A 26,838-nucleotide genomic window follows, 5' to 3' on the forward strand; every position below is an offset into this window, starting at 1 on the left:
CCCTGTACACACTGATACAGTCTCCCCCTGTACACACTGCTACAGTCTCCCCCTGTACACACTGATACAGTCTCCCCCTGTACACACTGCTACAGTCTCCCCCTGTACACACTGATACAGTCTCCCCCTGTACACACTGCTACAGTCTCCCCCTGTACACACTGATACAGTCTCCCCCTGTACACACTGCTACAGTCTCCCCCTGTACACACTGATACAGTCTCCCCCTGTACACACTGCTACAGTCTCCCCCTGTACACACTGATACAGTCTCCCCCTGTACACACTGCTACAGTCTCCCCCTGTACACACTGATACAGTCTCCCCCTGTACACACTGCTACAGTCTCCCCCTGTACACACTGATACAGTCTCCCCCTGTACACACTGCTACAGTCTCCCCCTGTACACACTGATACAGTCAGACTCTAAAACATGTCTGTTATAGGCATAGGGAGAGACTGGGCAGGCAGGTCAATGGTGACTTTGCTGAGATGATCCTTTTCCTGATCAGAAAACTACTTCTGAATCTAAGGTGCTGAGAGCATGGCAGCAGACAGGAAGGGAGTCAGCTCTAAGAGAGTAAACGAGGAGCTCTGAGACACAGCCTGGTCTAATCCATGAGCTGGGTGCCTGGCCCATACACAAAGTATCTCGCGGCAGCGTTGGCTGCTGAAGGGTAGCAGCTTATTGTAAGTTAATTGGAGACATGCCATGATGATGTAATGAGACTGGTACATGTCTGATGCCAATGTCTATGGATGTGTGGTGCAGCCAGTTGCTGACTCAGTATCCTGAGACATTGGCACAGTGTGACCAAGATGGAGGTGCAGAGGAGCGAGAGGTGAGCTGGTTTTGCCAGGTGGCCACTGTGCCTTTCCTGTTGGGAATTCTCAATGTCTCATTTCTATCCAGTGGATGGGAGAATGGGAACCTACACATTGATGAGGAGAGTTGAGGTAATAATGAGGGCGATAGCGAGCAATAATCCATGCAAGTAGATCTCTCACCACTCGCTGGAGAATATCTGGTCTTGCTGTGCGTTAGGAATTGGGACTTTTCCCTCTTGTCATCAAGAAAGCCCTGACTAGACATCTCGCCTAATTTTTCTAACTTTCTCACCGTGGTTTACCAGGATGTTGCCTGGTATGGTAGGGAGATCGTATGAGGAAAGGCTGAGGCACTTGGGGTTGTTTTCATTGGAGAAAAGAAGGTTTAGGGGTGACTTGATAGAGGTGTACAAGATGATTAGGGGTTTAGATGGGGTCGACAGTGAGAATTTTTTTCCACGTATGGAGTCAGCTATTATGAGGGGGCATAGCTTTAAATTAAGGGGGAGTTGGTATAGGACAGATGTTAGGGGTAGGTTCTTTACTCAGCGTGTCGTGAGTTCATGGAATGCCCTGCCAGTAGCAGTGGTGGACTCTCCCTCATTATGGGCATTTAAACGGGCATTGGATAGGCATATGGATGATAGTGGGCTAGTGTAGGTTAGGTGGGCTTGGATCGGCGCAACATCGAGGGCCGAAGGGCCTGTACTGCGCTGTATTCTTCTATGTTCTATGTTTATGTTCTATGTGCAGGTCAGGTGAATTGGCCACGCTAAATTGCCCATAGTGTTAGTTGCATTAGTCGGGTAAATATATGGTAGGGTAATGGGTCTGAGTGGGTTACTCTTCAGAGGGTCGGTGTGGACTTGTTGGGCCAAAGGGCCTGTTTCCATACCGTAGGGAATCTGATCTAATCTAAAACCGCTGAGCTAGAAACAAGGACACTTCTAATATTCTGCAAGACTTTCATGTTAACTTGTTTGAGCACCATTACTAAATTTGCAAATTAAAATGGTAGAGCTACAAGACAGCATTTTGCATTGTTAGTTACTTCTCTCATGGCTTTAGAAAGCCAATATTCTCATAAGCTAGTTTTGTATGACTGCATATCTAGTGTTGACAAATTGATTTGTTTCAAGAGGGTTCATCAGGATGCAAAATGAGAGTACTGACTACAGTTGCAAAGTCAGCACATCAACAAAATAGCTGTAAGCAAGTGATTAGCCCCTTGATATTTAAAATATTTGCTGGACTGCACGTTCTTGAAGAATATATGAATTAATAAAATTACAAGATTAAACTGGTCCACTATTCGATATTTATTTGGGAATGTATCTATTTTTTTCCTGGTTGCTTGTAGTTATGTCTGGAACATTAATTTTACCTTCTGACAACTCTGGGACACGCTCAGAACCCCAAAAGCCACTATCTTAGTGAATCATTGTAGATGATATATATAATCTTATATACTAATCTTGCTTTTGCTTTGTATAAAAATATGAACACAATATTAACAAATTAGACATTAGGAAATTGAAGGGAGACTTGATCAAAGTTTTCAAGATATTAACAGGAACAGGTTCGGTGGATTAGGAGAAACACTTTTCACAATTTGGGTAAGAGGAGGAATGAGCTAAAAATGTAGCCCAGACCTTTGGTGAAATTAGAAAAATGTATTCAAAGAATGTTAGAAGTTTTGAATTCTAAAATGGCAAATGATGTTCAAACATTTGTTAATTTTAATATTTAATTTGATTTTTGTATTCACCAAAGGTACTGTCCTAAGGAATATTGGACCAAGGAGGAGCAAGTGGAGCTAGGATGTAGGTCAGCTGAGGGGCTAAAATGCCAACACTTTTTCCTATGTTTCAGTAACACAACATTGACTTACCTATATTTTTAAATTTAAACTTTGATTTAACCCCTCCTGTGTGAGCAATGTCTCTGTCTGTGCTGCTGCCATACAACATCTAGGTCCAATATTGGGTAGTGGTAGATTAGGTAACATCAAAATTATATAAGTCTGGGCCCTGCCACAAGTGTTCTGTAGCTCCTGTCTTCACAAGCATGTCCACTACTAGACCAGTGTGACAGTTTCTCCTCTTCATCCACACAGGCTAACAGCAAGGCTTTTCTTGCAAAATTTGAAAATTAGTAAGATGCAGAACATGTGGCCATATCTCGTATCCAGTGTGGCTGAGGGTTTTGCTTTTTGATGATCTTAAGAAGCCGGTGTTGGACTGGAATGGACAAAGTTAAAAATCACATAACACCAGGTTATAGTCCAACAGGTTTATTTGGAAGCACTCTCTTTCGAAGCGCTGCTTCTTCATCAATTGGTTGTGAAGCAGGACCATAAGACACAGAATTTTACAAAAGATTACAGTGATATAATGATACATTGAACAAACCTAGATTGTTAAGTCTTTCATCTTTTAGAATGGGTTTGCTGGTTTCAGTTCTTTAATATGTAAATCCCAGAACTTATTTTAAGCCATATTCTCAAGATAACTTAAGGCTTTATAAGAAAAGGTGACATCCTAGCTCAGACAATGCCTTAAAAGTGTGAGGTTAGAGTCTGTCTGTATTCCAATCTTGAGTCAGACTGGTTCTATTTCAAAAGTGGAATTTATAAATATTGCATGGATTGACTGCTTGCAGGTTCTGCATTTTTTGAGCAAAATAGAATGTATCAACAAATATAATTCTGCAAATACAAATTCACCCTACAAACCTATACGTATGTGTACGTGCAGGAGAGAGAGAGACACACACACAGTGTGAGTGTGTGCGAAAGTATGAGTGCACGTGAGGGAGTGTGTGTTTGCGTGTGTTCAAGCTTGGTAGTGTGTGTGATTGTGGGGGTATAAGCCTGTGAGAGGGTGCATGCGTGGGTGTGAGTGTGGGGGGTATATGTGTGTGCATTTGTCTTGTAACTTGTGAATGAGAGAGGGTATGTGTGAGTATGTGAGAGTGTATAGTGCAGTGGGGTCACCTGTAGTGTGACATGAACCCAACGTCCTGGTTGAGGCCATCCGCATGAGTATCGAACTTGGCCACCAGCCTCTGCTTGGCCACTTGCGTTGTTGCCTGTCCCGAAGTTTGCCTTGGAGGATGGTCACCCATAGGTCCGAGGCCAGATCTCCCGGAGCGCTGATGTGTTGCCCGACTGGGAGGGAACCCCTCTGCCTGGCGATTGTTGTGCAGTGTCCATTCATCCATTGTCGTAGTGTCAGCTTGGTCTCACCAATGTACCATGCCTCGGGGCATCCTTGCCTGCAGCATGAGATAGACAATGTAGGCTGAGTCACATGAGTACCTGCCACATACATGGTGGGTGGTGTCCCCAAGTGTAATGGTGGTATCCGTGTTGACACACTGACACGTCTTGCAGTAGTTGCCATGAAAGGGTTGTACAGTGTTGTGGTCAATATTGTCCTGAAGGCTGGGCAGTTTGCTGCAAACAATAATCTGTTTAAGGTTGGGTGGTTGTTTAAAGGTAAGAAGTGGAGGTGTAGGGGCTCTCTTGGCGAAGTGCTCATCCTAATTGATAATGCGTTGTATGCTGCACACACAAACATACTCTTACATACACACTCACACAGACCCTCTCTCATACACAAGCTCTCTCTCATATGCACACATATACACCCCCAACATTCACACTCATGCATGCACCCTCTCACAGGCTTATATCCCAAAACACTCATATATACACTTTATCAAACTTGTACACACGCAAACACTCTCTCTCACATGCACTCACACCCACGTGCACACACTCACATGCACACACTCACTCTGTGTCTCTCTCTCTCTCTCTCCTGCATGCACACATACATATAAGTTTATAGGGTGAATTTGTATTTGCAGAATTATATTTGCAGATACATTCTATTTTGCTCAAAAATTGCAGAACCTGCAAGCCAATGCATGCAGTCAATTCATGTAATACTTTGTAAATTCCACTTTGGAAATAGAACCAGTCTGACTTAAGATTGGGATACAGACAGATTCTAACCTTACACACACATTGTCTGAGCTGAGATGTCACTTTTTGTTATAAAACCTTAAGTTATCTTGAAAATATGACTTAAAAGAAGTTCTAAGATTTACATATTAAAGAACCGAAATGAGCAAACCCATTCTAAAAGATGAAAGACTTAACAATTTAGGTTTGTTCAATTTATTATTGTATCACTGTAATTTTTTACCATAAATTCTGTGTCTTATGATCCTACTACACAACCATCTGATGAAGAAGCAGCACTTTGAACACTAGTGCTTGCAAATAAACATGTTGAACCATAACCTGGTGTTGTGTAAGTTTTAACTTTGCTTTTTGAGGTTTTAGTAACTCCTGCTATGGTCTGTTTATTTTTCTTTGTGTTTGCTGTTCCATTGTGAAAGCTATCTACTAGAGAAATTGGCACACAAGTGGGGTAATCAAGAATAGACAGTTGTAATGTTTGTAAATAAAACAATAATGGTCATCAATAAAACATTCAATCTGAAACAAATGGCTAATGCCAGCAAGTGAAGCACATTTAAGAATGCATTTAATACTTAAACATAAATCATGCCCACAACTTATGTCCTGGACTGTGGCACAGTGAAGAACCTGTTGTCATGCAGGAAACAACATGGCAGTGTTGGGCATGCCTAACATATACTTTCCTGAAAGGTTTCCATGAAGAGAGGTATACCAGCTAGAAATTAGGTTGGAGTTATCCAAATTAGTTTTACTTGGAGTTCATTCAGTGCGCCAAGAGGAAGTTTTTCTGTCCAAAAGTATGGGCTGGATTCAGGCATATAATCTAACAATGAAATTCCTAGCACCAGCAATTTTTCTGAAAACTCAGATCTGCAGCTGAAACTTAATTTTTAATTTTAATGAAATCGGTAGCAGGAAAATTCACTTGGATCTGACCAGGGATAAGTCAATAGAAACACAGTGGCAGCCGTATAAGTGTGTGACCGGGCAGGCCACTCAAAATGATAAATTTATGATGAATCTGACTAAAGTATGCTGGGAAATGAAGCCAGATTGACTGTGTCAATCAACATGCTGTAGGCTGTAGCTGCCCTCAGATAGTTTGCAAACAAACCTGTCAGTTGCAAACCCTACAATACACACCTGAATTTGGGTTTGAATGGGTCAATGGAATGTCGCCCTCAGGACAATCGCAAACATCGAGGTGTGTACCAGACACTGAGGCACCTCACACCCTTATTTGAGGAAGCTACATGCACTCAGCACCTCCAGTAATGGATATTTAAGGACCACCCTGCCATCAGCATGCCAACACTTGATTGGGTCCGATTGATCAGGATGATCAAACCTGATCGATCCATTGGAAGATACTCAAGCCCCACCCAAAAGGGCATGAAGACTTTGGAGTATAAGAATCGCTGCAAAACCACCCTCAGGAGCAGTAACTTGAGCGGTAACAAGAGAGCGGTAAATCGAGAATAACTATCAAATGAAAAGACACCTCCGAAACCATCGGAAGACCAGACAACACCACATGGAGCCTGTTCTAGTGTGGTGGTATATGATCAAAATTAAAACATAAGATAGATTTGTAGTGTTTATCGTTAGTTCATAGTGTATTTTTTGTTCTAATTATATCAAATAAATGAAACTTATTGTTTTACTGTTATTAAGAATCAACTCACAGTTCTTTTGCTATATATAAGAGTTCAAACACACTGTGTGGCAGGCGCAACAAGGGGTTATTTCAGGATACACAAGATATATTGCAACAGGAAAAGAAAATTCCAAGGACAGGACCCATTATCTGCAGTTAACATAAAAAGCAGAAGATAGTATCAAACTTAAAGAAATGCGTATAATTGGGAAAAGGTGGGTAGTATGTGAGAGGATGGAGAGAATATGAAAAGATTAATAAGGAAGGAAACATAAAACACAGGAGAAACTAGTTAGTAATATATAAACAGTTAGAATTTCTTTAGATATTTTAAAAGGACTGAACAAAACGACCTTTGCTTTAGGAAGTAAGTCTAGAAAACTAATAATGGAAAATGATGAGATGGTAATTGAATTGAATGGGTATTTTGCATCAGCATTCAATGTAACATCATTTAGGGGTGGCACGGTGGCAGAGTGGTTAGCATTGCTGCCTCACGGCACCAGGGACCTGGGTTCGATTCTAGTCTCTGTCTGTGTGGAGTTTGCACATTTTCCCTGTGTCTGTGTGGGTTTCCTCTGAGTACTCTGGTTTCCTCCCACAATCCAAAGATGTGCCAAATTGCCCATAGAGATGTATACGTCAGGTGCATGAGTCAGGGATAAATGTAGGAGAATGGGATTCTCTTCGGAGGGTCGGTGTGGATTTGTTGGGCTGAAGGGCTTGTTTCCACACAGTAGGGATTCTAATCCTAGAAATAGCTATAAATCAGCAACCGGAAGTACGGGAGGAACTCTAGAAAATTATAATCAATAGAGAAATAGTACTGAACAAATCCATGGATTTTGATGGACCTCATTTCTGATCTTGAAAGAGATAGCCAGTGAGATAGTTGAGCTGGTTTTAATTTACCAAATTCCCTCCAAGTTTCCATTAGATTTGATAACAGTAAATGTAACTCCTTGAGAAGGGATGGAGACCGAAAGCAGTGAACTACAGCCTAATTGCTAATATATATCACAGAAAAATGTTAGAAGCTATTATTAAGGTCATTATAGCTGGACAATTCAAGCAGTTCAAAGTAATCAGGCAGAATCAATATGGCTTTGTGAAAGTAAACTCAACTTATTAGAGTTCTTTTAGAAAGTAATAATCTATGGATAAAGGGAAACTGGTGAATCTATTATACTTAGATTTCCAGAAGACATTTAATAAGGTGTCACGTCAAAAGCTATTGTGAAATTTAAGGTCTCATGATTTAGGGAATAACATTCTGACGTGGAAAGAGTCAAAAATCACATGACACCAGGTTATGATCCAACAGGTTTATTTGAAACCACAAACTTTTGGAGCCTTGCTCCTTCAGGTAGATAGTGAGAGAGAATACATCGGACAGTGAATTTATAAGTATATGGATCAAAGAGTCATACAACTGATGCAAATGTATTGAACAAACCTAGTTGGCTGTTAAGTCTTTAATTAATTAGAATGGAGATGCTGGTTTTGACTGATTATAATGTAAATACCAGAATTTATTTCAAATTACAGCCCTGCGATAACTTAAGACTTTATCTGTATAAAAGAGGTTACATATCAGGTCAGACAATGCATTTTAGGTGTGAGGCCTTGTTTAGAGTCTGTCTATGTCCTAACCTGGAGTCAGACTGGTTTATTTCCAAAGTAGGAATTTATAAAATGCCACATTGACTGACTTGAAAGAAATTCTGGGATTTACATTTTAATCAGTCAAAACCTGCATCTCCATTCTAACTGATGAAAGACTTAACAGCCATCTAGGTTTGTTCAATACATTTGCATCAGTTGTATGACTCTTTGATCATATACTTATAAATTTACTGTCCGATGTATTCTCTCTCACTAGCTACCTGAAGAAGCAGCAAGGCTCTAAAGCTTGTGGTTTCAAATAAACCTGTTGGATCATAACCCGGCGTCATGTGATTTTTGACTTTGTCCACCTCAGTCGAACACTGGCATCTCCGCATCATGACATGGAAAGAAAATAGGCCAGCTAATAGGAAACAGAAGGCATAAAAAGGTAATTTTCTGTTTGGCACATCTTAATGGGTGATGTGTCATAGGAATCAGTGTTCAGACTTTAACGTCTTACACTTTATATGAATGATTTGAATGAAGAGATCAACAGATTGATTGTTAACTTTGCTGATCATGCAAAGGTAGGTAGGAAAGTAAGTTCTGAAGAGGACAAAAGGATACAGATAGGTTAAGTGTATGAGTAAAGATCTGGCAAATGGAGTATAATGTAGGAAAATGTGAAATTGCACTCTTTAGCAGGGAGAATAAAAAAACAGTATTTAAATAAAGAGAAATTACAAAACTCAGAGAGATCTGGGTGTCATGGGATGTGAATCAGTATATGGGCATGCAGATACAGGCAAGTGATTGGGAAGACTAATAGAATGTTGTAGCAAGCAGAATTTAATACAAAAGTATGGAGATCATTCTTCAGTTATACTGGGCAATGGTGAGACCGCATCTGGAGTACTGTGTACTAAAGAAATGTAAACTCTGCTTTCTCTTCACAGATGCTACCAGACCTGCAGAGTTTCTCCTGAAATTCCTGTTTTTGTACTGTGTCGGTCTCTTTTATTTAAAGAATGACGTAAATTATTTGGAAGCAGTTTAGAGGGATTTGCTGGGCTAATGCGTGGATTGACTTACGTGGTAAGGTTGTATAGGTAAGGCTTGTATCCACTGTATTTTAAAAGAGTGAGAGGTGACTTGATTGAAACATATAAGCTCCAGACAGATGTTGACCAGGTAGATGTGGAAACAATGTTTCCTCCTGCATGAGAGAACCTAGAGCCAAGAGTCACTGTTAAAAATAAGGGGTCACCAATGACAGAGATAATGAGGAATTGCTTCTCACTGAGAGTCAATTGGCCTCAAAAAGTAGTGGAAACAAAGTAAATGGTGAAGGCAGAGTCATTGAACACTTTTAAGGCGGAACTAAATAGATTCTGGATAAGGGAATGAAAGGTTATTGAGAGTAGGTGGAATTATGGAGTAATCAGATCACCCATGATCTTATTGAATGGCAGAGCAAGTTTAAGCTGCCAATTGGAAATTCCTGTTCCTACTTCATACATTCATATGTTATGCTGGTTTGCAGGCACTCACACATGCAAGGAAAAGAAGTACTTTGAAACTGAAGCTGTAATTTTGCTACAAGAATGAAAAAAAAAACAGATTTAGTGCAGCTCACAGTTATTGAAACAACCACAGAGAAAGTTAGAGAAACTTAACAGGTCTGGCAGCATCTGTGGAGAGCGAAAAAGAGTTAATGTTTTGGGACCAGTATGACTCTTCTTTATAACTAAACATCTGACAATTACCAGGATCATGTTATGATTTTCCTGTCCTGTGGGAATATATCACAGCTGCCTGGTTGGCTCAGTTTCAAATTGATAAAAGTAGCCTGGGGACAAACAATCAATATTCCTGTTGATTTAAAAAAAAACTACAGTTCTGTTAAAGCAAAGACAGTAATTATTTTTATATACTATGGTTCAGTATGGACATGTTTTAAATATTGGAATACATACATGGTTTACACGAAGTAATGTATTGTTTTGCAATTTCAATTTCTTATTGTAGTAAATATATTGAATTGACACCATAAAATGTATGCTATTATCATTGTTTTTCAGTGGGATGATAAAGGAAAAGCAGTTCTAGTGAATGCAAAACTTTATGAAGAAGAAATTAAATTGTATGGGGAGCTTCTGCCTGAACTAAAGAACTATCAGAGTATATCAATGCTTCACAGCTTACTTTGCACATATGGATTTAAAAAGAAGATGGCAAAGTACGTTATTGTGAGGGACGAATTGTACCATTGTAAAATATGCTTACATGGAAAAGAAACTGAGTACTCAATGCAAAAAATGGTGTACAAATCTTTCAAAACTCTCTTATTCTAATCGATTTAAGGGAAAAGTATATAATGTTCACTTTAGGCTTCTTATCAGTTTTCTACAATGTGCCATTTACAACAGCAATACACTTCACTCCGAGAAGTTACATTTGATTAAGTAAAATTACTCAATCTAATAATAAGTTCAACTGAATTTGCTCAATTGTAACCTATTCTTTGACAATGATTTGATTGGACCTGATTTTCACAATGCTTTGGGACACATGGTATCCAATTAATTGAGATAAGAATGTGATATTAAACACACATTCAGCATGACAGAGAGCATCTCCATGTGATCCTCAGCATAATCTTGAACTAAATTTAGGTATCTGCTCTGAACTGAAAGAGAACATGTTAATATTTAAGTATGGAAGTTATGAGGATCAATCAGTATCCAACAAGCACATATGACATTCCTTGGTCCACTTTTTAAATAGGCATTAGCTCATTAAATCCAAATTAGAACGTCTCTACCAGAATAGCACAGAATGACCAGACAAATGGGAGTAATTGTTTGAATTAACAGTAGTTAATGTAACCACCAAATTGCATTCACAATAACATCACAAAGATGTCAAAATTAGAGATGTCAATCAAAGTAGATTAAAAGAGGTAACAAAAGCTCAGCAAAATAGATGAGTCTTATAAGAAGGGTTGCAAAGGAGGAGAGGGTGACAAATAACGTTTAAGAGTGAAGTCCAGAGTGAGCTTACAGGAGCTGAAGACATGGCCTCACAAATAATAGCTTAAATGGAGAGGGAATGCACAAGATGCTTAAACAGAAATGGAACCAATGAAGCTGGAGGAGATTATAGAAATAGGAAGAGACAAACAAAGCTGTGGAGAGATTAAAAAACTTAAAAATGGTTGAATTTTCTTATTTGTGTTAAGTATTTTTTCGAGTAAGATTCAGTGTACCTAGTTTGCCATGACTTAGGGTGACTTTTCTCATGCAATCTTCTGTTCTTTTTGTTAATTATGCATTTGGGCTCTATGGACCCTCCATGCAACGTGGAAGTGCTTGCAACTGTCAGGACCTCATGGCATTCATCAATTGGCACTACATTTAAAGCGAAGCTGTGCACCAAGGAACAAGCCAGGAACTGCCCTATACATTGTGATACTCATTATCACAGAGGACATGGCCAAGAAAGGAAGCTGGCACCTTGCCCCAACAGGGACCTGGAGGTGCTAGTGGACAGGGTGATGGAGAGGACAATGCTTTAGTGCTGTGCCTAGGGTAAAACGAAATGTACAACAGCATATAAAGATGATGATCTTCTGCACTCTGCCACCACTTTATTATGCTACTTCACACTCATCCATGCTACATCACAAGGCCACCACTCACTATTACTGCAATAGTACACGCCTCTTACTGCAATAGTACACGCCTCTTACCAAGGTCATAAACTACAACTCTCATTATTGCATGCAGCATGTCCACTCAATCTCTCATCCACATCATCCTTCCAAACTACTAGCCCTTCCTGTCCTCTGCATTTTCTACTCACTCTCCTACTCCTACATCATTGCTAACTGCTCTTCCATTTACTTCTATCATTCTCAATCTCTTCCTTTGTCTCATTGCAGGAAAAAGTGTCTCATAACTGGGCTAAGATGTCAAGACCAGCAGAAAAGGTGTGGCAAACATAAGGCTCCTCATACCACATGAGGAGAAAATTCTTGAGCTAGATGGAGAAAAGCACACTCCTCATGTAGGATGGATAGATGTGAAGATACAATCAACCCAGTAAGCTTCACAGTTCCGCGCTGCACTGCTCTCATATTACCACCAATACTAACTCATTTTTAGGAGGAAGTGAGTACTGCAGATGCTGGAGATCAGAGCTGAAAAATGTGTTGCTGGAAAAGCACAGTAGGTCAGGCAGCATCCAAGGAGCAGGAGAATCAACGTTTCAGGCGTAAGCCCTTCTTCAGGAATGAGGAGGAGGAAGCTGGAGAAATCTGCATTTATCCCTTGTGGTTGGAGGGTTCCTAGGCGGAAGATGAGCCGCTCTTCCTCCAGGAATTGTGTTGCCATGGTCTGGCGATGGAGGAGGCCAAGGACCTGCATGTCCTTGTCGGAGTGGGAGGGGGAGTTAAAGTGTTCAGCCACAGGGCGGTTTGGTTGGTTGGTGCGGGTGTCCCAGAGGTGTTCTCTGAAACGTTCCACAAGTAGGCGGCCTGAGTCCCCAATGTAGAGGAGGCCAAATCGGGTGCAGCGGATGCAGTAAATGATGTGTGTGGAGGTGCAGGTGAATTTGTGATGGATATGGAAGGATCCCTTGGGATCTTGGAGGGAAGTGATGGGGGATGTGTGGGCGCAAGTTTTACATTTCTTGCGGTTGCAGGGGAAGGTGCCCGGAGTGGAGGTTGGGTTGGTGGGTGGTGTGGACCTGACGAGGGAGTCGCGGAGGGAGTGGTCTTTTCGGAACGCTGATAGGGGAGGGGAGGGAAATATATCCTTGGTGGTGGGGTCTGTTTGGAGGTGGCAGAAATGACGAAGGATGATACGATGGATCTGGAGGTTGGTAGAGTGGTAGGTGAGGACCAGTGGGGTTCTGTCCTGGTGGCGATTGGAGGGGCGGGGTTCAAGGGCGGAGGAGCGGGAAGTGGAGGAGATGCCAAATTTTTATTCCTCTTCACAAAAACTTCTCTGGCTTTCTTTATGCAGACAGTAGCAGCACAATGTTAATCTCTGCCTCATAGAGACCAGTGGAGACTCTCAGCTCCACATCTACGTCATCTGAGAGTTCACAAATAATGATAAGTCTTTTACTAGCTGAGAGACATACAGGATCTCCCAAAAGGTTCTTCTCAGGACATTCCAGAAGTGCCTGGACCGTGCAGTTCCTGGACTGTGCAATGCTGCAGTAGTTTCAGCTGAGGACTGTCAACCTTCCTCTGGGCAGGATATACTGATCAGGCCTGGGCTCTGTAGGCCCAAATGCTCTGCTGGACAATTGCCCATGTCTTCTTGGCCTTCCGGCCCAACTACAGAACTGGCACTCTACAAGTCAGGATTGCATTTACACATAGTGGGAGGGAAAGGAAGGAAAAGCTTACTGAGGGCACATCATTTATAAAATATCTTGCACTCTTCAAAATATATATACACTTGCACTCTTAAAAATTCTGATCTAGTGTCTTTGTCACGTTTGGATCCGGTTAATTTGCACCTATGTGAGAGATGAGCAGATAATCCAGGGCTGAAATAATTTGGAAAGGCCAAGCCTTTCTCATCTCTCTCAAGCAACAAACTCTTTGGCTGCAGATCAAATATTATGAACTCTGACAATGATGACTGCAGCCAAGGCATTGCACTTTATTGTGGACATCACAGAGACTAAAAGCAACATATAGGGATTGTATTAGGACCTGGCCTGCAGACATTCTCCACCTTTGTGAGTGAGAATACAGAATCAGTGATGATTCCACACATTTTTGGTGCTAAAGCTTTATTTGATTAGTCAGCTTTTCAAGAGTGCACTGTAGGTAAAGATCGGAAAATGTACAATGGGAATTCACATGTCCACCGTCCCTCTCAAAGTGCCGTGGTCTGCCGAGAAAACTGCACCAAATGTAACCTCTTTCGGGTTAAATATTGTCAAAAAGGATGCTCAAGAAATTAGGGCAATTTAGTAGTCTACACGCACCCTGAAATATTAAAGGCTAACTGGTGGTGGAAGGCTCAAAGGAGATGCCTTAGGATTCCTTTCCACCTACTGCCTAGCATGAGAAACCTCACAGCACCACTCTGAGATTTCCTATGTTAACTGAAGTCATTGGAGCTACATAAGCTTAGCATAATGCGATGTTAGTGCTCTGCCTACCAGACTGCAGCTTTTTCCATAACAGTCAGTAGGATCTGTAATGTGCAGATACTTGAAAGTAGAAATGCCCGATGATATCGAGTGTACAATCAGATGGACAACAGAAAAAGGTCAAGGATTGCAAAAATAACCAGGCTGATATGTCCTTTGCACAAGGTGGAATTACTTGCTATAGAACCATCAAAAACTTTGACAGTTAAAGTGTTTTAATGTGGTTCAAAGTATCATTGCACTCAATGATACTTTGCTCTAGCATGCTGTCTTGGATATTCATACTCATCAGTGTCGTAATCCTCATCTTCACCCTGAGGATTACTGTCAGTTTCTCATTTCCTATGTATTTAGGACATACCACCTTTGTCAATCCAGTTGTGAAAGCCCCACCAGAGGTGCAGACAACAAAATCCTATCTTACAGAAGCCAATGGTCTGTTCCACAATAGCTCTGATAGTAGCATGGGCAGCATTATATCTGGTTGTAAATTTGCTCGCTGAGCTGGTTGATTTGTTCTCAGATGTTTCATCACCATGCTAGGTAACAGTTCGCTAAACAAAGACATGCACAGGAATTTCTAGAAGCTTGGCATTTAAACTGGAACTCCATTAACAAACATATAGATTTGGCCCTCATTTACCAAATTCTCAGAAACAGGACCGGAAATGATATCACCCACCACACCAAGCGAGGCACACAAATAGCGAGTAGAACAGAACACGAACACTTCAGTGGAGGCTTCACTGATGATGTTATCTAACATGGTGATGAAACATCTGAGAACAAATCAACCAGCTCTGCGAGCAATTTTACAACCTGATCCACAACCTCTTCTCCAAAATCTCAGCATTATGTCTTCATTCTACATCAATTCTGAGGGTTTAATAAAGATGTCATCAGACATGTTTGAAGGGAGGAGCCTTGTTTCTTAGCAGCCACCTCTAAATGGCCTGAGAACCTTGGAAGAAGACATAAACCTATGAGTTCTCATGTATGTACATGTCATGAGAGCTCCCAGAATGTCTAGCGCACACCTTCAAAATCGAGCATTAGTGGTCACATATAATTTGAACATTGATAGTGGACACTTTCCTTTATATATTCGAGAGATTGGTGACTAGGTGCTCTCAAAGTAACCTGGGTACAGTCTGTAGCATCTTGCACTTGGGGGAATATGACAATGATGAACAATGTCACTGCCTAGGCTGACTGTCTCTCCTGATTATGGAGGAGGGGGGATATGAACAGCTGTGACCTGAATAAAGTGGCAACAGTGACATCTCAATTGTATATTTCGGGCGAAGAATGGGAGAATACACAGGTTTCCAGTTGCTCCTTGATATGAGCCATTGGCATAAGAATTCAGGGCAACTATATTGCTATCTGGTTCTTCAGAACAAAGTCATACTGCAGCAAATGACAGTTTGATGTTGATGGCACAGGACATCCACATTCTGGTCCTGCACTGAGTTTCTGAGATCTGTAGAGAATGAGCAAAGCTTGTAGATGTAGAGTCACAACATTTTCCTTCATCCCCTTGGGGGAGTCCTCTCCTACTCTTCTTCTGGAGGCTTTGCAGCAACCAGAGATTGCTGTTCTTGCTGATAATATTGAAATTGCTCTTGCTTTCAATTTTGTGTTTGCATCTGAAGCAATGCCCAGAGGACTCCAGCCATGGTGATGTCCATTTCCAATGTGTGCCACATAATCTGTGCAGAATGTCTGAAGAAGAACACCATTTCACTAATGCTATTGCTGAACTCTTAACGTTAATCAAATGAAGCATCATGTTATGTCCTGATGCATAATGCAATGGAGGTTTTGCAAGAAATGTCATGCCTTAATGAGGTATTTTGAGGTATTTTGCATGTTCAATTTGTACATTGCATAACCAAAGTATTCATGCTACACTGGGGGACTGGAATTCTGGCAGGAAGTCATCTGTGATAGCCCCGTCCCCAAAAAAAAGGTATGCTTGCGCATCACAGACCATGTCCTCGCATACATACAGTTCATTGTGCAAATGAAGCAGCTCCAAAGTGTTGTCTTCCAGTGATACGTATGGAATATATTTCAGACATGTCAAACCCACATGTCACACTCATGTTAGTGTCTGATTACATTTGCTTAGCTGACACAATCAAGGAAGCAATTCATGCTAACAATATGAATTGGGGGAGGTGATTGCCTAGTGATATTAGTGCTGGACTAATCATTAGTCCAGAGACCCAGGTAATGTTTTGGGTAGCTGGGTTCAAATCCCACCAAGGCAGATGGTGAAACTTGAATTCAATAAAAATCAGGAATTAAGAGTTTAATGATGACCCGAAATCCATTGTCAGTTGTCAGAAAAACACATCTGGTTCACAAACTTCCTTCACGAAGGAAACTGCCTTCCTTATCTGGACATGTGATTCCAGACGCACAGCAATATGGTTGACTCTTATTGCCCTCTGGGCAATTATTCATGGGCAATACATAACCAGTGATGCCCTCATCTGGTGAATAAATTTTAAAAACCCATAATTTATAATGTGCACTCTTGTACAATGCTGATTGGGTGGAATTCAATAGCAGATGAGTGGTGTTACTGAGTCAGTGGAGGCAGGATTACTTCTATTGCCCATACCTGGGCCTCAAATTCAAATAAGTTACCCCACCCCAAAGAGAAAACAATAACTTACTCTACTCACCCTGCAAGCAAATACAATCATCTTGAATCATTATTGTGCAGTTAACTTTGGATCGAAGATGGTAACGTTTCAACTTTGTGTCTCTTGTGAGTGACTTGCAGGGTCACCTGAGATGCAAGGTGATCTTAAATCCTTATTGTTTCCTTTCATGTTGCTGTCCTCAATGACCTTATAACTCCCCTGTTTTTGCTCAGTCCCTTTATATAACTGTCAATATCCCAATTTATCTCTAGAGCTCACGAAATTGCAAATTGCCATGTTCTTGTTAGCCACGCTCCTCCAAGTACAGTTCAGAATGATAGCAACTTGTGAAAACCTCTTTTCCCAAAGCTCTCTGTACCTGCCTATGCTCTGAGATCCCCCTTTTCTATCTTGAATTTCCCCTTTTAATGTAATCATTCTCTCAGTGACCCAAAAGCTAGTGTGCTTCCAATCAGACCTGTTGGACTGGTGTTGTGTGATTTTTAACTTTGTACACCCCAGTCCAACACCGGTGTCTCCAAATCATCCTTATGTTACACATCAGAGGTTACATATTGGTTAGACATAGTCCAGGCATACACTGATATTCTAACACAAGACAAAACTCTGACCACACTGTTTAGTTGTTTCCCTTGACTATTCAGTGGTTCCCAACCATGACAAGTTGCCTCTTTCTCCCTCTGCACTAAAAAGCAAGGCAAGCCACAGAAGCTAAAAGCCTGTAACTTAGCACTGAAGTGCTAATAATATCAACCTAAGCCATAGAGACTGACTGTCTCTAAGTAACTTCACATTCCTGATGAAGAGCTTATGCTTGAAACGTCGACTCTCCTGCTCTTCAGATGCTGCCTGACTGGCTGTGGTTTTCCACACATCTTGACTCTGAATTCCAGCATCTGCCGTCCTGGCTTTCTCCCTGTCTCTAAATAATTGTAGAATGAATGAGTGCTAAGAAATTTAGAACCTTAAGATGCATCCTATGAAAATATGTGCAATGAGTGTGTGCATAACGTGAGAGCTAGACTGCAAGGAAGCATGATGATGTGATAAGGCGGGTGATTTGCTGATGTCAACAAAGAGAGTCTATGGTGTAAACAGGAACATTCTGATTATGACAGAGTTGGATGAAGTCATGCAGCTGCCAGTAACTGCCGACTTTCATAGTCATAGAGCATGGAAACAGACTCTTCAATCCAACTCATCTGCACTGATCAGACATCCTAATCTGACCTAGTCCCATTTGCCAGCATTTGGCCCATATCCCTCTAAACCCTTCTGGTTCATCCACGTGCCACTTAAGTGTCATAATTGTACCACTTCCACCACTTCTTCTGGCAGCTCATTCCATATACGCAACATCCTCTACATGAAAAAGTTACTCCTAAGACTTTTTAAAAATCTTTCCCCTCTCACTTTAAACCTACGTCCTGTAGTTTTGGATTTCCTCACCCCAGATAAAAGACCTTGGCTATTCATCTTATCCATACCCCTCACGATTTTATAAACCTCTAAGGTCACCCTTCAGTCTCCGATACTCTGGGGGAAAAGGCCCCATTCTATTAAGCTTCTCCCTCGAGCTCAAACCCTCCTGTCCTGGCAACATCCTTGTAAATCTTTTCTGCACCCTCTCATGTCCCGTTTTTGCTCCCCTGATTTCCTTCTTAAGTATACTCCGACTGTCCTTATACTCTTCTAGGGATTCACTCAATCCCAGCTGTCTATACCTGATATATCCCTCCTTTTTCTCAACCACATATCCAATTTCTCTAGTCATTCAGCATTTCCTACACTTACCCAGCTTTGTCCTTCACAGGAACATACTATCTTTGAATTCTCATTATTTCATTCTGAAAAGTCTCCCACTTCCCAACCATGCCTTTGCCTACAAATAAACTCTCCCAATCAACCTTTGAAAGTTCCTGTTTAATATCGTCAAAATTGGAGCCTTACTCCAATTTTGAACTTTAACTTTTTAATCAATTCTATCCTTTTCCACAACTATTTTAAAACTAATAGAATTGTGATCAGTTGTCCCAAAGTGTTTCCCCACATCTCAGGGACTTCCCCTGCCTTATTCCCCAACAGAATGTCTGGTATTGCTTAGTTTTTAGTAGGTACATTCACAAATTTAGATTATATTAGATTCCCTATAGTGTGGAAACAGACCCTTCGGCCCAACCAGTCCACATCGACCCTCTTAAGAGAAACCCACCTTGACCCACTTCCCTCTGACTAATGCACCTCTCACTATGGGCAATTTAGCATCCCCAATTCACCTGACCTACACATCTTTGGACTGTGGAAGGAAACCGGAGCACCCGGAGGAAACCCACGCAGACAGAGGGAGAATGTACAAACTCCACACAGACAATTGCCCGAGGCTGGAATTGAACCTGGGACCCTGGTGCTGTGAGGCAGTAGTGCTAACCACTGAGCCGCCATGCCGCCCCTTTTAAAGACTTTGGCTATTCACCCGATCCATGCCCCTCATGATTTTACAAACTTGTATGAGGTCACTCCTCAGCCTCTGACACTCCAGGGAAAACAGCCCCAGCCTATTCAGGCTCTCCCATAGCTCAAGCCCTCCAACCCTGGCAACATCTTTGTAAATCTTTTCTGAACCCTTTCAAATTTCACAACATCCTTCCTATAACATCTTTGGACTATGGGAAGAAACCAGAGCACTGAGAGGAAACACAAGCAGACATGGGGAGAATTTGCAAACTCCACACAGACAGTCGCTCAAGGCTAGAATCAAACCCGAGTCTCTGGCGCTTTGAGGCAGCAGTGCTAACCACTAAGCCTCTGTGCCTGCACCAAAAATTTTCTTGTACACATTTAACAAATTCAATGTTGAGAATTGACACTGTCTATCTTCTCAGGGCAGGACGTGAGAATTGGAAGTGGGATAGAGATGAAGCAAGTTGAGGTATAATGAGGTGCAAATACATTGAAATAAGGTAGCACTGTTTAATAATGAGATTCTTAAGTTGCCATTTAAAGCTTAAGGAGAAAATTGGGAAATGTTTCTTCAATATTAAGACTCCAATTATTTCCACCCACAATTTTCTTGCTGTTGCCCATGCTACTCCAGGGAACATAAAATTCCACCCCATATTTCTGACATGGAAATGGTATTAAAATATTCCTCAATTGCTAAGTTACACAGCACTTCTATTCATTTCCAAGATAATATAATTGAATCCCAAAAGAGATCTAAACATACAGCCACCATCAGAATGTCTTCTTAGCAATGGATAAATTATTATATAATAAAACTATTAGAGCCTTTGGCGGCTATTATGGTGTATTCACTAGAGCCACTGTACAACAATGTGGTATTTGAAATAAGGCCTGCAACTGTGCAAGTATTTTTATTACCAAAATTAAATAATATATACATACATTTAAATTTAATTAACTTTGACATTTCCTCAGCTGCATTGCGCTCTTTTGGCAATCTTCCAATGAAAGGTCCACAGAGGTCTATGTTCCTAATTGCATTATGGTTACACTTGGAAGAGAAAAGAACTTATGAATATAAATTGCCCTTTTTCATTTTATATGCAATTTCTGCAACAATAGATCAAATGCAAATGGTTTATGTTGCTTCAATTCTGTCATCATTCTTATCATTTACTAATTAAACCTAATGAAATGCTCAAATGTAAAATATGTTTAAAAAGAATTTAAGAAAATGTACAACACAGTACAATTTGTATTAGTCTCCAGAACTGGATGATTTTCTTGTAATGGATACAAGATTTCATATACTGCAATACGCATTAATAAAATCGTGTAACTATAATATCTGTACACAAAATGTTCCCCTATAAACCATAAATAAAGCTCATAAAAACATTTTTAAAATTCATTCACAAAGTTGTGTAAATCATATACTGGTCAGTTTGTTGCTATATAGAAGATACAAATGGTCATCTGAGCTTTTTTTTGTGTTTCTTTGTTCAATATAAATGGCTTGTGTAAAAGAATAATTACCTATGCTACCCTGTATGGCATCTTAGCAGCCAAGGCCTTAAATTCAGGAGGACTTTACTTCTGCCATGGTGTAATGCTGTGACACTACTTAATAAAAGTAAAAAAAAATAGTTTCATGGAAAGAAAATAAAACAAAGAACCGTGGATGATGAAGATCTGAAACAAACAAAAATAGAAATTGCTGGAGAAACTCAGTAGATCTGGCAGCATCCTTGGAGAGAAAACAGAGTTTACGTCCAGTTATCTTTCTTCAAAAATAACAGCAGCTCGGAAACGGTAGCATTTACGCTGATGGCGGGTATGAGAAAAAAGATGAGCAGATAGGTGGAAATAGAGCCCAGAGAAAGAAAACAAAAGTAGGCAGATAAAGGAATTTTCGACAGTAAGCCAGGGAATGAGAAACTAATTAGATGATAAATGGACATAATGAAACAGTGAAAATGGGTTGGTTGTAATGAAAGAAACCAAATCATGACAGGACATGGAGTGTAGGGTGGATAATAGATAGTTCATGCTCTAAAGTTGTTAAACTCAATGTTGAGTCCTGAAAGTTGTAAGGTCCCCAAGTGGAAAATGAGCTGTTGTTCCTTCAGCTTATGTTGAACCTCACTGTTAAAGCACTGCAACTAGCCTGAGTCATGGTGGCATGGGAACACAGTAGTGTTTTGAAGCAGCAGGCAAATGAAACTTGGGATAATTTTTCCGGAAGAATGTAAATGTCCCACAAAGTGGTCATCCAGCCTACATTTCATCTCCCCATTGTAGAGTAGACCGTATTGTGAAAAGCAATCAAGTACTTTAGATTGAGTGAATTTCAGATAAATCACCGCTTCAGTTAGAAGTGTGTCTGCATCCTTGGAGAGTGAGGAGCGAATAGGGAAACAGATAGATTCTGTGGTTGCATAAGAAGTTGCCATGGGGGTGTGGGGAGGTGTTGGGAGTGGTGGAGAAGTGGATCAGGTTGTCCTGGAGGTTCCTGTAGAATAGGAGAAGAGGGGATAGATAATATGACTGGTAATGGCATCCTACTGGTGATGGCAAAAATGGCAGCTAATGATTCTTTGGATGAGGAGGCTAGTGGCATGGAACATGAGGACTAGGGGGACCATCTTGTTGTTGTGGGAGGCAAGAGAAGGGGTCAGGGTAGAATTGCAGGAAATGGATTAGACATGGCAACTGCCCTGTCAACCATGGAAGCAGGCAATCCTTCGTTGAGGAAAAAGGTGGAACATTTCTGAGGCACTGCTGTGGACATCATTAGAACAGATGAGATGGAAACAGCGAAACCAAGAGAATGGAATGGAGTCCTTATAGGAAACAAGGTGTGAGAATATAGTCAAGGTAACTGGGGGTTCAATGAGTTTGTAATTGTTATCAGTGGCCAGCCTATCCCCAGAAGTGGAAGAGAGATGTCAAGGGAGTGTAGGAGTCAGAGATGGACCAGGTAAAGGTGAGAAAAGGATGGAAATTGGGAGACAAATTGATACATTGTTCCAATTACAGACAAGATAGAGAAGCAGCACCAATGATGTAATCAATATCCTGGTTAAAATGTGGGGAAGGACCCAAGTAGGACTGAAACAAGGAATGTTCCGTATACACCACAAAGAGGCAGGCATAACTGGGGCCCATGACGGTATCCATGGCTACATCTTTGACCTGAAGGAAGTAAGAGGTTTTAAAGGAGAAGTTGTTCAAAATGACAATGAGCTTGCAAGGCAGAGGAGGGTGGTGGTGGATGGGGACAATTCAGGCCTTCTTTCGAGGAAAAAGCAGAGAACCACAAAGAGCAGATAACTATAAGCCTATTAGGCTAACATCTATTGTTGGAAAAGTTTTGGAATCAAATTATAATGAAGCAGTGGCAGAATATTTAGAGTCATAGAGATGTGCAGCACAGAAACAGACCCTTTGGTCCAACTCATCCATGCTGACCAGATATCGCAACCCAATCTAGCCCCACTTGCCATATCCCTCCAAACCATTCCTATTCATATACCCATCCAGATGCCTTTTAAATGTTGCAATTGTACTAAGCTCCACCACTTCCTCTGGCAGCTCATTCCATACATGTATCACCCTCTGCATGAAAAGGTTGCCCCTTAGATCCCTTTTATATCTTTCCCCCCCTCACCCTAAACCTATGCCCTCTAGTTCTGTACACCCACCCCAGGGAAAAGACTTTGTCTATTAATCCTATCCATGGCCCTCATGATTTTATAAACCTCTATAAGGTCACCCCTCAATCTCCGACGCTCCAGGGAAAACAGCTCCAGTCTATTCAACGTCTCCCTATGGCTGAAATCCTCCAACCTTGGTAACATACTTGTAAATTTTTTCTGAACCCTTTCAAGTTTCACAACATCCTTCCGATAGGAAGGAGACCAGAATTGCAGGCAATATTCCAACAGTGGCCTAACCAATGTCCTATACAGCTATAACATGATCTCCCAACTCCTATACTCCATACTCCGACCAATAAAGGAAAGCATACCAAACGCCTTCTTCATTATCCTATCTACCTGCGACTCCACTTTCAAAGAGCTATGAACCTGCACTCCAAGGACTCTTTGTTCAGCAACACCCCCTAGGACCTTACCATTAAGTGTATAAGCCCTGCTAAGATTTGCTATCCCAAAACGCAGAACCTCACATTTATCTAAATTAAACTCCACCTGCCACTTCTCAGCCCATTGGCCCATCTGATCAAGATCCTGATATAATCTGAGGTAACCTTCTTTGCTGTCCACTACACTCCCAATTTTGGTGTCGCCTGCAAACTTACTAACTATACCTCTTATGCTCACATCCAAATTATTATATAAATGGCAAAAAGTAGAGGACCCAGCATCAATCCATGTGGCACTCCACTGGTCACAGGCCTCCAATGTGAAAAACAACCCTCCACTACCACCCTCTGTCTTCTCCCTTTGAGCCAGTTCTGTATCCAAATGATTAGTTCTTCCTGTATTCCATGAGATCCAACCTTGCTAATCAGTCTCCCATGGGGAACCTTGTTGAACACCTCACTGAAGTCAGTATAGATTATGTCCACTGCTCTGCCCTCATCAATCCTCTTTATTACTTGTTCAAGAAACTCAATCAAATTTGCGAGACATGAATTCCCACCCACAAAGCCATTTTGACTATCCCTAATCAGTCCTTGCCTTTCCAAGTATGTTTACATGGGAAGAAAGTTAGCAAATGTGAAGTTGTTCATTTTGAAAGTAAGAACAAAAGAACAGAGTGCAATGGAGAAAAGCTGCAGAAAGATGCAACAAAAAGGGACTTGTGGGTATTTGTTCATAAAAACTTAAAGCTAGCATATGGGTGCAGCAGGTAATCACAGAGGCTAATGGAACATTAGCCCTTATTTCAAGGGGATGAGTGTATAAGAGTAGGGAAGTCTTACAACAATTGTACAAGCTGCTGGTGAGACCACATCTGGAGTACGGTGAGCAATTTTGGTCCCCTTACTTCAGGAAAGGTATTACTTCATTGGAGGCAATTCAGAGAAGGCTCACTAAAATGATCCCCAGCATGGAGGGATTGTCTGATGAGCAAAGATTAAACAGATTCGGACTTCAATCATTGGAGTTTAGAAGAATGAGAGGTGATCTCATTAACACATACAGGATTGACAGGGTAAATGCTGAGAGGATGTTTCCTCTCATGGGAGAGTCTAGGACCAGGTGGTACAGTCTCAGAATTAAGGGGCATCAAATTAAGACTGAGGGAAGAAGAATTTTCCCATGGAGAATTAATGAAGTTCGAGAGAGAGAGAGAGAGAGAGAGGTGCCGGAATTTCATGCTATAGAGTCTGGACCATTGTATGTATGAAGGGCTTTTGCCTGAAATGTCGATTTTCCTGCTCCTCGGATGCTGTGCTTTTCCAGAACCACTGTAATCTAGACTCTGGTTTCCAGCATCTGCAGTCCTTGTTTTACCATTGTATGTATGACTGTCAATGCTAATTGATTTGGGGGTGGGGGAGTAGAAGGGTGGCAGTGGGCGGCACGGTGCCACAGCGGTTAGCACTGCTGCCTCACAGCGCCAGAGACCCGGGTTCAATTCCCGCCTCAGGCGACTAACTGTGTGGAGTTTGTACGTTCTCCCAGTGTCTGCGTGGGTTTCCTCCGGGTGCTCCGGTTTCCTCCCACAGTCCAAAGATGTGCAGGTCAGGTGAATTGGCCGTGCTAAATTGCCCGTAGTGTTAGGTAAGGGGTAAACGTAGGGGTATGGGTGGGTTGCGCTTCAACGGGGCGGTGTGGATTTGTTGGGCCGAAGGGCCTGTTTCCACACTGTAAGTAATCTAATCTAATCTAAAAAAACCCAGAGTTAAAGGAGCAGAGATTTAGAGGACTGTGGTTGGTTTGGAGGGGCAAAGGAAGGTACTGACAAAGGGCAAGTGTAAGAAGGAATTTAATCATAAAGATGAGAATTGTAAACTCAGATGAACAATGATTTGAATGATTGTCAAATAAATAAATATCAAGTCTACAGTTGCCAGTGTGCAACACAAATGTGGATAGTTAGAAGTCTTTGGAGTTTGGAAGATGGGAGGATTACCCCCATAATCCTCTCCGAGGGTTGACTGTCTTTGGAAGTCCTTGCCACAGAGGGCAGGGGGACAGAGTCCTTGTGTATATTTAAGGAGGAGAAAGTGAGGACTGTAAATGCTGGAAATGACATTCCTTGTGCTCAAAACGTCAACTCTCCTGATCCTTGGATGCTGCCTGACTGCTGTGCTTTTCAGCACCACACTTTTTGATTTGTGTGTATTTAAAGCTAAGATAAATTCTTGATCAGTAGGCGAGTCAAGAGTTTTGGAGAAAGGGCAGGAAAATGGAAGTGAGGAGTATTGAATCAGCCATGATCCCTTGAATAGCAGAGCAGGCTTGAGGGACTGAATGGTCTACTCCTGTTCCTATTTCTTATGGAAGCTTGGTATAATTATCTTCCATGTTAATTTTAGCTCCAGATTATTTTTTGCATTTCAAATGTCAAAATTATTACTGATATTTAATTCTCACATATCAACGGTGTCTTTTGAAAAATCAAAAGGGAGTAAATCTTTTTCTACCAATGATGTGAATGGTTGAATGGATCTGTTAACAGATTTTTGTTACTCAGAAGTCTCATTATTCCAGTAAAGGTTTGAGCATAATTTTCCTAAAATCCTAAAGTTTGTAATTTCACATGGTTTCCAATTTGTGAATCATTGTAAACTATTGAGTCAAACATTTATTGAGTGCATTCTGACCCAATGGTTACTATAGGCTTGTATGCCAACAATGCAAAATTTCCAATATTTTGATTAATGGTTAAAACCTCCCAAAAACAATTACTATAGTTGTGAATTTGAACACACTCCATAACGTTTATTTAAAGTGCAGTTCTTGGAGCTATTAGTATATATGGATTGTTACTCTAATATTATGCAAGTAAATTTTCCAGAAATGTGATAACATTTCTGAACTGAAATTTACTTGACATAAAATGAGAAGATATAACAGCTTATTCTGTATTTACAACAGTGAAGTCAAATATTGTATTTTGCTCATTCTACACCATTCTTTAATTATATAGGGGAATATGGAACTTACCAGAGGTGTACATGGAATTTAGATAAAATTCTTGCTCATAGCACTCTTTATGTTTTACCACCATTCATAACATAGAATCTATATTTAATCATTTAAAACATATCTTCAATTTATTTGTAATGGAGTTCATAGGTATATTGTTTTTTATTTGCATTTCTAGGGCCAGCGCAGAAGTGCACATTTTTCAACATCCAGACTTTACAAAAGAACATTCATACAAAGACATTGAGAGTGATAGCAGTAAAACAGATCTTTCAGCAGCTGCTCTGCAGCAGAAGAAAGCCCTTAAG

The sequence above is a fragment of the Chiloscyllium plagiosum genome, chromosome 17 (genome assembly GCF_004010195.1).
Source record: "Chiloscyllium plagiosum isolate BGI_BamShark_2017 chromosome 17, ASM401019v2, whole genome shotgun sequence".
NCBI lineage: Eukaryota > Metazoa > Chordata > Chondrichthyes > Orectolobiformes > Hemiscylliidae > Chiloscyllium > Chiloscyllium plagiosum.